Source organism: Schistocerca nitens, chromosome 4 (genome assembly GCF_023898315.1).
Source record: "Schistocerca nitens isolate TAMUIC-IGC-003100 chromosome 4, iqSchNite1.1, whole genome shotgun sequence".
Taxonomy (NCBI): domain Eukaryota; kingdom Metazoa; phylum Arthropoda; class Insecta; order Orthoptera; family Acrididae; genus Schistocerca; species Schistocerca nitens.
In genome coordinates this window covers 340,039,537-340,053,565 of record NC_064617.1, presented here as the reverse complement: position 1 = coordinate 340,053,565, position 14,029 = coordinate 340,039,537, and positions in this window count along the sequence as shown.

The window sequence follows — 14,029 nt, the reverse complement described above, 5'->3', positions numbered from 1 at the left end:
TCTCAAAAACTTCGGTGTTGAGAATGCTACATCAACATCGATTGCACCCGTACCATATTTCTATGCACCAGGAATTGCATGGCGACGACTCTGAACATCGTATACAGTTCTGCCACTGGGCACAAGAGAAATTACGGGACGATGACAGAATTTTTGCGCTCGTTCTATTTAGCGACGAAGCGTCATTCACCAACAGCGGTAACGTTAACCGGCATAATATGCACTATTGGGCAACGGAAAATCCACGACGGCCGCGACAAGTGGAACATCAGCGACCTTGGCGGGTTAATGTATGGTGCGGCATTATGGGAGGAAGGATAATTGGCCCCCATTTTATCGATGGCAATCTAAATTGTGCCATGTATGCTGATTTCCTACGAAATGTTCTACCTATGTTACTACAAGATGTTTCACTGCATGACAAAACGGCGATGTACTTCCAACACGACGGATGTCCGGCACATAGCTCGCGTGCGGTTGAAGCGGTTTTGAATAGCATATTTCATGACAGGTGGATTGGTCGTCGAAGCACGTTCACCGGATTCACCAGATCTAACGTCCCCGTATTTCTTTCTGTGGGGAAAGTTGAAGGATATGTGCTATCGTGATCCACAGACAACGCCTTACAACATGCGTCAGCACATTGCCAGTGCATGTGCGAACATTTCGGAAGGCGAACTACTCGCTGTTGAGAGGAATGTCGTTACATGTATTGCCAAATGCACTGAGGTTGACAGACATCATTTTGAGCATTTACTGCATTAATGTGGTATTTATATGTAATGACGCTGTAACAGCATGCGTTCTCAGAAATGATAAGTTCACAAAGGTACATGTATTACAGTGGAACAACCGAAATAAAATGTTCAAAAGCACCTACGTTCTGTATTTTAATTAAAAAAAAATACTTGTTACCAACTGTTCCTCTAAAATTGTGAGCCATATGTTTGTGACTATTACAGCGCCATCTATCACAAAGCAAAAAAAGTGGTCCACCTAAAACATTCATATTCCTTTACGTACTACACGAATATGTAATAAAGAATGGGGGTTCCTATTTTTAAAAAAAACGCAGTTGATATCCGTTTGACCTGTGGCAGCGTCATCTAGCGGGCCAGCCATAGCGCCATCTTCTTTCCCTCTTCAAGGTAGACAAGTTTCGTACTTTGTAGTTTTTTCGTTTGACGCTCATTTCGTGAGATATTTGGCCCGGTCACGATCAATGGACCACCCTGTATACAACAGTCTGCCAACGCTGGGCTAACTTTTCTATTCCACGACTGTAGAAATCATGGGATTTTGACGCGAAAACCTCGTCGAGCCATGTTCGGAGCGCATTTTCATCCGGAAAGGAAATTCCTTAAAGGTTGTCCGGTAGAGTGCGAAAAAGATGAAAATCTGAGGAGGAAAATCAAATGAAAACGGTGTGTGCGGAAAGACTTCCCAATCCAACTCCTGTAACTCAGTCTATGAGAGTGCAGGCGGGTATTATCTTGGAGTAGCATCACTTCACTCACTCTTCCTGGTCGCTGTTTTCGGATTTCGTCTACAAGACGTCTCAGATGTTGACAATAAAAGTCAACAGTGATGGTTACTTGTCGGGGAAGCAATTCGTAGTACCCCACACCGTCACTGTTCGACAGATGCATAACACTATCTTTTGTGAATACGCGAAGGTCTTTGTACTGGGAGTTGCTGCTTTGTTTGGGCCCACCTACTCCTTCCTTTTCCTTATATTAGTATGAAGACAACATTGCTCGTCACCATTAACGATACACGATAAGAATCGTCGGTGTTGTTCACTAGCCAGTTGATTTCGACCAAGCAGAGATGCACATATTGGCCACTTGTTGATTTTTGTGATGTTAGCTTAAACCATGTGGCACCCATACACGCGATTTTTTAATCTTCCCCACCGCATGCAAATGTCGCGCGGTGGTGGAATGATCACAGTACATTACATCTGCCAGTTATCGAGTCCCCCCCATGAACCACGGACCTTACCGTTGGTGGGGAGGCTTGCGTGCCTCAGCGATACAGATAACCGTACCGTAGGTACAACCACAACGGAGGGGTATCTGTTGAGAGGCCAGACAAACGTGTGGTTCCTGAAGAGGGGCAGCAGCCTTTACAGTAGTTGCAAGGGCAACAGTCCGGATGATTGACTGATCTGGCCTTGTAACAATAACCAAAACGGCCTTGCTGTGCTGGTACTGCGAACGGCTGAAAGCAAGGGGAAACTACGGCCGTAATTTTTCCCGAGGGCATGCAGCTTTACTGTATGATTAAATGATGATGGCGTCCTCTTGGGTAAAATATTCCGGGGGTAAAATAGTCCCCCATTCGGATCTCCGGGCGGGGACTACTCAAGAGGATGTCGTTATCAGGAGAAAGAAAACTGGCGTTCTACGGATCGGAGCGTGGAATGTCAGGTCCCTTAATCGGGCAGGTAGGTTAGAAAATTTGAAAAGGGAAATGGATAGCTTAAAGTTAGATATAGTGGGAATAAGTGAAGTTCGATGGCAGGAAGAACAAGACTTCTGGTCAGGTGACTACAGGGTTATAAACACAAAGTCAAATAGGGGTAATGCAGGAGTAGGTTTAATCATGAATAGGAAAATAGGAACGCGGGTAAGCTACTGCAAACAGCTTAGTGAACGCATTATTGTGGCCAAGATAGACACGAAGCCCACTCCTACTACAGTAGTACAAGTTCTATGCCAACTATCTCTGCAGAAGACGAAGAAATTGAAGAAATGTATGATGAAATAAAAGAAATTATTCAGATAGTGTAGGGAGACGATAATTTAATAGTCATGGGTGACTGGAATTCGAGTGTAGGAAAAGGGAGAGAAGGAAACGTAGTAGGTGAATATGGATTGGGGCTAAGAAATGAAAGAGGAAGCCGCCTGGTAGAATTTTGCACAGAGTACAACTTAATCATAGCTAACACTTGGTTTAAGAATCATGAAAGAAGGTTGTATACATGGAAGAACCCTGGAGATACTAAAAGGCATCAGATAGATTATATAATGGTAAGACAGAGATTTAGGAACCAGGTTTTAAATTGTAAGACATTTCCAGGGGCAGATGTGGACTCTGACCACAATCTATTGGTTATGACCTGCAGATTGAAACTGAAGAAACTGCAAAAAGGTGGGAATTTAAGGAGGTGGGACCTGGATAAACTGAAAGAACCAGAGGTTGTACAGCTGGGCTTCACAACATATGTGCTCGCGGAGCAAGCTGCGAGCAGCAAGGCGCGAGCACGGAGCAGCACGAGCACGCTACCCCCACTACCGGACCAGAGCGGAAAGTGGGGAGAGTCATGTGAGGCACACAACAGCTGCCGCCAGTCAATGTAAATCCGCGGCCACCTGCAGGGATATCACTCACGAATTATTACTGCGACAAATGAAACAAATAAAGGAGAATGTACACGTGCCAGATAATTTTATTAACTTAGTGTATGCCTCTACATTCGTATTAATTTGTGAACTGTTACACAATGAAAGGTGTCACTGAAGTGTGGGATTCTCGGTTATCTTGTACTTTTTGCCCTTTACAATTGCGTTTATGTTCGGAGTGATTGTTCTTGTGCATTGTAGGCGCAGCGTGCGATTTATATTTCGATCAGAAAATGCGTTTCTCAGGCGCGTCTTGTTACATTTCATTGCAGGGAACAGTTGTTCACAAACATACGTGGAACCGAACATTGATATTATTGTAGCCGCCAGTTTGGGCAAACGAGGAAATCTATGCTGAGGGAAGGGTTTGTAGAATTTCAAAATGTTTTTCTTGTTCTGAAATTTGTCTCCGTATTCTCTGTCACACTGCAGGTCAATAATTTCTAGTTGCAGCTCAGGACGAATCTCTTCAATATTCACTGAATATGGAGAGGAGAACAGATCAAAATCACTGTCTAGTGCTGTCAGATCTTGAAAGCGTTGATCAAATTCTTCCTTAAGGGCAACTAAACTATGTGAATAACGTTCACAGTTTTTGTGAACATCTTGCATGGATGGTAATTTAGGAAAATGAGCTAGATTTCCTGTTTCCAGCTGACTCACCCAAAGTGTCAATTTCATTTTAAAAGCTCGTATTCGATCTATGAAATGAGTAATTAGCAGATCTTTACCTTGTAGTGAAATGTTCAAAGCATTCAGATGGCTAGTTAAATCTGCTAAGAACGCGAGATCACATTTCCATGAAGGCTCTTTCAATTCAGGAACACACATGTTATTTATTTCCATGAACATATTTATCTCATCTAATAGGCAAAAAAATCTATTTAATAATTCGCCACAACTAAACTAGCGGACCTCGCTGTAATAAGGCAGGCTACCATACTGGTTTTCTACATCCTCAAGAAAGCTTTTAAATTGTCTGTGTTGTAGCCCATGCTTCCTTATATAATTGGTTGTACGAACAACAACACTCATTACATTTTTTAGAGTGATACTCTTTGCACATAAGTTTTCCTAGTGGATCACGCAGTGAACGCCCTTTATTTCATTCGGCACGGTTAGTTTTTGCATTTTCTCCTTCAACACCGCAACAAAACCTGATTTTTTCCCTGTCATCGCTGGTGCACCGTCTGTAGACACTGGAACTAAAGAATTCCACGACAATCCTATATTTTCAACACTTTCTTCAACACTACTTAAAATATCACCTCCAGTTGCAGTGTTCTTCATGGCTACTACATCGAGGAGATCCTCCCTCACCTGAAGATCTCTATTAACACCTCTAATAAATATGGCAAGCTGTCTGTTCCAGTGATATCAACACTTTCGTCCAGAGCTAGAGAATACGCCATAAAATCTTTACAGATATTTGCAAGCTGGCTCTGGACGTCGTCTGCCATGTCCTGTATGCGACGCATAATGGTCATGTTAGATAATGGCACAATCAGAAACTGTTCAACTTGAGATGGACACAAATGTTCCGCTGCAGTTACCAAACATTCTTTTATTAAATCGCCATCAGTGAAGGGGCGCAGGGATTTTGCTAGAAGCAAAGCAATTTTGTAACTCACTCTGAGAGCTGCCTCAGTTGATTTTTCTTCGTCGTCCAGATCTTCTTCGGATAGCTTCCTTTTAAGTTTAATAACTTCCTGTGCACGATCTGGTCCATCACATTTTCCACTTCCGTAGTCATTCGCGTGGTACGACATATAATGTCACTGCAAATTAAATTTCCTAAAAGAATTCAGCGTTTTGTGACATACTAAACATTTTGCAACTCCATCTTTTTCTGTAAACAGATACAATTCCTCCCAATGGGGGTTGAACTGCGAAAGCATGGTTGGGGTTACACAACGGCGACTTGACATGATTCTTAACCAGCGAAGTGCCTGTTAGAGCTGATCGTAGTACTTTTAAACGTTACACAGTCGGTGCGAATTCAATAGGCATGCTGCGGCCCTATTCAAACGTGCGCGCGCATTTCCCCTCCCTCCCCTCCGTCCCTACTCCGTGACTGTGCACCTGCTCGCGAGCACATGCCTGAGCAGACGCGAGTACTCGCGCTCAAAACCGGCCAGTTGTTAAGCCCTGTTGTACAGAGTTTCAGGGAGAGCATAAGGGAACAATTGACAGGAATGGGGGAAAGAAATACAGTAGAAGAGGAATGGGTAGCTTTGAGGGATGAAGTAGTGAAGGCAGCAGAGGATCAAATAGGTAAAAAGACGAGGGCTAGTAGAAATCCTTGGGTCACAGATGAAATATTGAATTTAATTTATGAAAGGAGAAAATATAAAAATGCAGTAAATGAAGCAGGCAAAAAGGAATACAAACGTCTCAAAAATGAGATCGACAGGAAGTGCAAAATGGCTAAGCAGGGATGGCTAGAGGACAAATGTAAGGATGTAGAGGCTTATCTTACTAGGGGTAAGATAGATACTGCCTACAGGAAAATTAAAGAGACCTTTGGAGATAAGAGTACCACTTGTATGGATATCAAGAGCTCAGATGGAAACCCAGTTCTAAGCAAAGAAGGGAAAGCAGAAAGGTGGAAGGAGTATATAGAGGGTCTATACAAGGGCGATGTACTTGAGGACAATATTATGGAAATGGAAGAGGATGTAGGTGAAGATGAAATGGAAGATACGATACTGCATGAAGAGTTTGACAGAGCACTGAAAGACCTGAATCGAAACAAGGCCCCCGGAGTAGACAACATTCCATTGGAACTACTGGCGGCCTTGGGAGAGCCAGTCCTGACAAAACTCTACCATCTGGTGAGCAAGATGTATGAAACAGTCGAAATACCCTCAGGCTTCAAGAAGAATATAATAATTCCAATCCCAAAGAAAGCAGGTGTTGACAGATGTGAAAATTACCGAACTATCAGTTTAATAAGCCACGGCTGCAAATACTAACGCGAATTCTTTACAGACGAATGGAAAAACTAGTAGAAGCCGACCTCGGGGAAGATCAGTTTGGATTCCGTAGAAATACTGGAACACGTGAGGCAATACTGACCTTACGACTTATCTTAGAAGAAAGATTAAGGAAAGGCAAACCTACGTTTCTAGCATTTGTAGACTTAGAGAAAGCTTTTGACAATGTTAACTGGAATACTCTCTTTTAAATTCTAAAGGTGGCAGGGGTAAAATACAGGGAGTGAAAGGCTATTTACAATTTGTACAGAAATCAGATGGCAGTTATAAGAGTCGAGGGACATGAAGGGAAGCAGTGGTTGGGAAGGGAGTAAGACAGGGTTGTAGCCTCTCCCCGATGTTATTCAATCTGTATATTGAGCAAGCAGTAAAGGAAACAAAAGAAAAATTCGGAGTAGGTATTAAAGTCCATGGAGAAGAAATGAAAACTTTGAGGTTTGCCGATGACATTGTAATTCTGTCAGAGACAGCAAAGGACTTGGAAGAGCAGTTGAACGGAATGGATGGTGTCTTGAAGGGAGGATATAAGATGAACATCAACAAAAGCAAAACGAGGATAATGGAATGTTGTCGAATTAAGTCTGGTGATGTTGAGGGTATTAGATTAGGAAATGAGACACTTAAAGTAGTAAAGGAGTTTTGCTATTTGGGGAGCAAAATAACTGATGATGGTCGAAGTAGAGAGGATATAAAATGTAGACTGGCAATGGCAAGGAAAGCGTTTCTGAAGAAGAGAAATTTGTTAACTTCGAGTATAGATTTAAGTGTCAGGAAGTCATTTCTGAAGGTATTTGTATGGAGTGTGGCCGTGTATGGACGGTAAATAGTTTGGACAAGAAGAGAATAGAAGCTTTCGAAATGTGGTGCTACAGAAGAATGCTGAAGATTAGATGGGTAGATCACATAACTAATGAGGAGGTACTGAATAGGATTGGGGAGAAGAGTTTGGGGCACAACTTGACCAGAAGAAGGGATCGGTTGGTAGGACATGTTCTGAGGCATCAAGGGATCACCAGTTTAGTATTGGAGGGCAGCGTGGAGGGTAAAAATGGTAGGGGGAGACCAAGAGATGAATACACTAAGCAGATTCAGAAGGATGTAGGTTGCAGTAGGTACTGGGAGATGAAGAAGCTTGCACAGGATAGAGTAGCATGGAGAGCTGCATCAAACCAGGATCAGGACTGAAGACCACAACAACAACAACAGTTATCGAGTACACGGATGTGGATCTTGGTGGATTAATGTGTTTATCGATCTTCGTCAAACGCCGTAAGATCTTACTGAACGGGGAGAGCCACTAATCTCAAAACAGTCCTCCTTAAAACGAGAAAACCATTTTATTGCCGTGCCCTGTCCAATGGCTTTATCACATGGCGCAAATGTTTCTGGCGGGCTTTGCTGCTATTACCCCTCTACTGAATTCAAGTAGAAGAGTAAGTCGTCAATGTTCCGATTTCTCGACTTGGCACCCCATTTTCTAGCGTCCACTGCTCCCCTCACAATCTCCAAATGACAAAACGACAATACGTAAACGGAAATAGCAACTGTGAAAATAGACGCATAACAACCGGAATATCAACATGCAAAACAAAAACGCTGCAAACTTATGCACCAGCTATTGTAGGTAAGCAATGTTAAGTTAAAAAGAACTATTATATTTTTATTTCAGAATTTAAAAACACAAATGACTGTCTAACATCGTAACTTACAGAAACGCGAAAACGTGTTTGAAGACAGGGAAGTATTCAATAATGCCATTGAATTGCGAGTACTTTTATTGTGAAGATATTTTCAGGATAATGATAACATTTTAGCTGTTTGAGAGACATACTTCTGTATGTGTACTCTGTCCATTTAATAATTTTAATATTTCCCAATTTTGTTCTGGATGAATAATGTGTGAAATCTTAAGGGACTTAACTGGTAAGGTCATGAGTCCCTAAGCTTACACACTACTTAACCTAAATTATCCTAAGGACAAACAAACACACCCATGCCCGAGGGAGGATTCGAACCTCCGCCGGGACCAGCCGCACAGTCCATGACTGCAGCGCCCAAGACCGATCGGCTAATCCCGCGCGGCTCTGGGTGAATATTTGTCTTTGTGTTGTTTTCGTGTAAGTTTCTGGTGGAGAACGGTACTGACCTTAGTAAGCCGAATGTAAGGGGCTGTGCCCTTCTCTAGTTGCGCATAAAGTTCTAAATGTTGGGGTGACAGACTGCAGACACAGTTCAGACGGAAGGAAAACTCTCGCACGCATTGGCCGTTCTCCAAAGCGCAGAAGACTCGCCTGACATGTGTATAAGGGCAGACAAATAAAGGCCGAGCACCCGCACAACGGAAACATGGAATGGGTTCATTCAAAAGAAATAATCTCACACTTTAAGACATTTAACCCACTGCGAGACGCGACCATCAATTCCTGGTGCGTAGAACGCGGCCAGCCGCTGACATTTCCACAGCCGCATCCACTCTTGCACTTCCTTGTCCGACTGAAACCGACGTACACTCATGCCCTTCTTCATGTCGAGAAAGACGTGAAAATCGCACGGAGAAAGTCCAGGGTGTACGGAGGATGTTGCAGTTTTTCCCAGCCAAATCGCTGAAGCGTAGCCTTCTTCCGATTGGCAGTATAAAGGCGGGGATCGCTGTGCGGCAGGATGATTCCGTACGACAGCATTCCTGAGCGTTTTGACTTTGTGGTGCACTGCAGTTTCTAAAGACTCTTCACAACGCACTGATTGTTTCCACGCTAGAGGAACTCGACGGGCAGAGGGTCCCTGCAGTCCAAAGCGATTCTGGTCGTATGTGAAGTATGTTAGCGGCAAGAAACAATCAATGCCTTCTCTGCACAACAGCAATGGAGATACCATCGAAGACAGTGCTGCCAAAGCAGAGTTACTAAACACAGCCTTCCGAAATGACTTCACAAAAGAAGACGAAGTAAATATTCCAGAATTCGAATCGAGAACAGCTGCCAACATGAGTAACGTAGAAGTAAACATCCTCGGAGTAGTGAAGCAACATAAATCACTTAATAAAAGCAAGTCTTCTGGTCCAGACTGTATACCAGTTTGGTTCCTTTCGGAGTATGCTGATGCATTAGCTCCATACTTAACAATCATATACAACCGTTCGCTCGACGAAAGGTCCGTACCCAAAGACTTTAACGTTGCACAGGTCACACCAATATTCAAGAAAGGTAGGAGTAATCCACTAAATTACAGGCCCATATCGTTAACGTCGATATGCAGCAGGATTTTAGAACATACATTGTGTTCGAACATAATGAATTACCTCGAAGAAAACGGTCTATTGACACACAGTCAACATGGGTTTAGAAAACATCGTTCCTGTGAACACAACTAGCTCTTTATTCACATGGAGTATTGAGTGCTTTTGACAAGGGATTTCAGATCGATTCCGTATTTCTGGATTTCCGGAAGGCTTTTGACACTGTACCACACAAGCGGCTAGTAGTGAAATTGCGTGCTTATGGAATACCGTTTCAGTTATGTGACTGGATCTGTGATTTCCTGCCAGAGAGGTCACAGCTCGTTGTAATTGACAGAAAGTCATCGAGTAAAACAGAGGTGATTTCTGGTGTTCCCCAAGGTAGTGTTACAGGCCCTTTCCTGTTGCTTATCCATATAAACGATCTGGGAGACAATCTGATCAGCCGTCTTCGGTTGTTTGCAGATGACGCTGTCGTTTATCGACTAATAAAGTCATCAGAAGATCAAAACAAACTCCAAAACGATTTCGGAGAAATATCGGAATGGTGCGAAAAGTGGTAGTTGACCTTAAATAACGATAAGTGTGAGGTCATCGAGTGCTAAAAGGAACGCGTTAAACTTCGGTTACACGATAAATCAGTCTAATCTAAAGCCGTAAATTCAACTAAATACCTAGGTATTACAATTATGAACAATTTAAATTGGAAGGAACACACAGAAAATGTGTGTGTGTGTGTGTGTGTGTGTGTGTGTGTGTGTGCACCTCGGTCAGATGGATCAGTCGCTAGCCCTTAAAGCTTATGCATTAACGGAATCTCAGGTATTTAGTTACTTCTTACTACTCACGGTTATGATTTTAAGTTATACCGAGACAACATTTTCGTGCACTCGCCAGAATACAGCTATAGTACTACGTAACATAACAGAAGTGAGAGGTGGAGATAACAGCATAATTCTGTAGTTCATTTTAAAGATTCGGAAGAGAACCTGCCTATTACTTCGTGCCCTATTTTGTATCCTGTCCTCTCTGCTTCTAAGAAAAATTACCGTTTGGTGATACCCTCAAAATCAACTGCTTCTTTGGGAGAACCAGTAATGACCAAAGTATTGCACATGGTATTCCAGATATACAGTATGAAACAGATGGAATACTGCCAGACTTCAAGACAAGTGTAGTAATCCCAATTTAGAAGAAAGCAAATTCTGACTTACCTGAATGTTACCGAAATATTAGTTTAATAACTTGTGGTTGCACAATACTGGTCAGAATTATTAACAGAAGAATGGAAAGATGGTAGAATACGGCCTAGGAGAGGATCAGTCTGGGTTCCGGTGCAAAATTGAATATTGCTCGTCAATATGGAGCCGTACCAGGTAGGAATGGTTGAGGAAATGGAGAAACTCTAAAAGGGAGCAGTGCGTTTCGTTACAGATTCATTTAATAAACGCGAAGGCGTCTCGGAAATTCTCAAACTACTCCAGTGGCAGGCGCCGCAAATGAGGCGTTCTGCATCTCGTTGTGGTCCACTGTTAAGGGAAGATTCTACCTTATATCCTTACAATGTTAAATTTGTCGATTTTACATACATTTATCTCGTGAACGGTTCATGATAATGTTATAAAATTTTAATGGCTGGTGGAGGAATATTCTCCCTCCATTAACCTATTTTTATAGATAAGTCGCTTGCATAATTTATTTTTAGAGAATTTTTTGCAAGTTGTAAAATTTTTTCCACATATTTAAGCTTTATTAATTCATAATTTCCACAATATTACACTGAACTTCTTTAAAAAGTGTATCATTGATGTCCTTCCCAGCTTTTGTAAGTTGTAAGTTTCACTGTGCCATGATGGTAAGTTCGTGAAAAAAATGTACCCAATCATTAAAAAAAATAAAATCTCACGAATCTGGCTATAAAGGCGAACATAGTTTGTTACTGAACTTAGAACATCCCTTCACCATATCCTGGGTCATCTGCATTTTCTTCATCCTCCCTGGCTCTCTTAGAATTCCTTGAGTGCGTTCTTACCTTCCTAGCTATCATAGTCACTTCATAATCGGCTTTCTTCACACGGACAGCATACAATTCGAAATATGCCATCACTACATTTTTCCCAGGTTGTTTGCTTAACTTTTGAAGCAGTCTAACTCTCCCCACACTGCCGTCATTAAATGAAAGAACTGCATCATAAACACCCAAATTCAATGATTCTTTGCCTATAAATACTGTTTTATGGGTTCTAGGCAAGTATGACCCTGTTAAATGATTCATTTGTGTTCTGTGTTTTTCCATGCAAACACTAACGCAACAAAATTTTGTACATGGCTGCACCTTCAGCGACCGTGAATAGTTACAACTGAAAGAAAAACAGCCCTCGGTCACTATTATTAACAAATTAACCTGGTTTCAACACTGCTAGGAGTGTCTTCCTCAGAATTTAAAACAGAGAATGGTCTATATTCTACAACATGGTCACAGAATTATGACTAAAAACGTATGATAGGGTATAAGTACGGAATCATCGTTAAAGACTGGCAGTACTTAATGTCGTTTATAAAATAATAAATATGCCAAAAGGGCATTAGCAACCTGCACCACGCAAGTAACGAGCAGCCCTTAGTGGCTCGCCATAATAGCTTTCTTTATCTCAAATATCTTTGTGACTAATGCCCTTTTGGCATATTTATTATTTTATAAATGGCATATAAGTACTGCCAGTCTTTAACGATGATTCCGTACTTATACCCTATCATACGTTTTTAGTCATAATTCTGTGACCATGTTGTAGAATATAGACCATTCTCTGTTTTAAATTCTGAGGAAAAGACTCCTAGCAGTGTTGAAATCAGGTTAATTCGTTAAAAATAGTGACTGAGGGCTGTTTTTCTTTCAATTGTAACTAACGCAACAGGTTCTGTTCGGTTCTAAAAATTGGATTTATTATATTGCCATCCAGACACAGAGTTTATCTCCTTTGTGCGTACTGTATCGGCACGCCTTTCGGCCGACCCACATTCGCACCTAGCAACAGATTTCCGCAGCCTCCATGCTTGCTACTATGAGATTCTCACAAGAGGTCAAACAAAATTATGCATCTGCGCTGAAGGTGGTGGATTCATTGTCCAACGAAACGAACCAGTTATGTGAATGCGTGATGACTGTTCCTGCGGAGATATCCGAAAGGTGAAGGGGGTGGGGGGGGAGGGGTGAGAGAAAGGGAAGGGGAAGGAACCCTCGATGTCAGCTGCATCGAGACTTTATGCGAAATCAGTGGCGATGAGTGAAAACATATGTGCGTAATAGGACTCGAACCCGGGATCTTCTGCTTTATCTTAGTGTGGTACTTCACGCGAGCTTTGTCCCGTATTTAAGGTATTTCCTCACCTCTTCAATAAACATCATCTGCATGGATGAAGTGCTCACGATAGCCGTCGCTAGTGTTGCGAACACTTCTGCACTGCCATTTTTGAAATGAGTCCTGCATAGCGGCGATCGGTGAGATCACTGCAATCGAGCAGCGGTTGGAAAGCACATTTCTCTCGCCGCATATTCGCAGCTTCACTGCTGTACCTGTGTGATTCCATTACATGTGTTCTTCTAAATCACGCAACGAGCTCGCTATAATAAAGCACTTGCGCGCATCGAGGCTAACGACCTCGTTGTAAACGTTGTAAAACACTTTGCTTTCTTTTTTCTCCTACCTTCTGCCCTTGTACGCCTCGGAAGCTGCGGGTTCAGCCTAGCAGATTGCTAAGTGAAATGCACGCGCTCGATTGCGGGCCGATTGGAGGTTTACTCCCCTGAGGGACTGGATGTTGTGTTGTCCTTACCTTCATACCGTTATAACTGACACGACAATCACCTGCATAGCGTCACATGGTATGTCTAAGGCTGTATAGCTTCGTACCATGGTATGGCTTGGCCGTATTGAAACACACTGTTGTATCTCCCACTGTAGAGTTGGTTGTATGGGCACGTCCACAAAGGCAATTAAAAAAAGTACATCTGTTCTTGTTGCTGTTTATTTTTTATTTATTTGCTGCAACTAGCCCACTATCTATATAACAGTTTCTGGGCAGTATTATTACTAATACAGTTCTACTAATACAGTTACTACTGTGACTGTTTTAAAAATTAGAATTTATTTTTAGTTCTTCGTTAATATAAATGCAGGTTATAAAATAAAATACAATAAAATTCAAAGATTGGGAAACATAAATAAATAATGATTAAAGAAAATACAAATAGTGTAGAAAGGTTTGAGGGTGGTTAGTGAAAATGGAATTTTGTCTCTGAAATCGTAACTGTTTCAGCGACATAGCGCTCGGGGAAACTTCGAGCCTGTCGTCAGTGAAACAACTTTACAAGTGTTTGGTTTTACAACTGA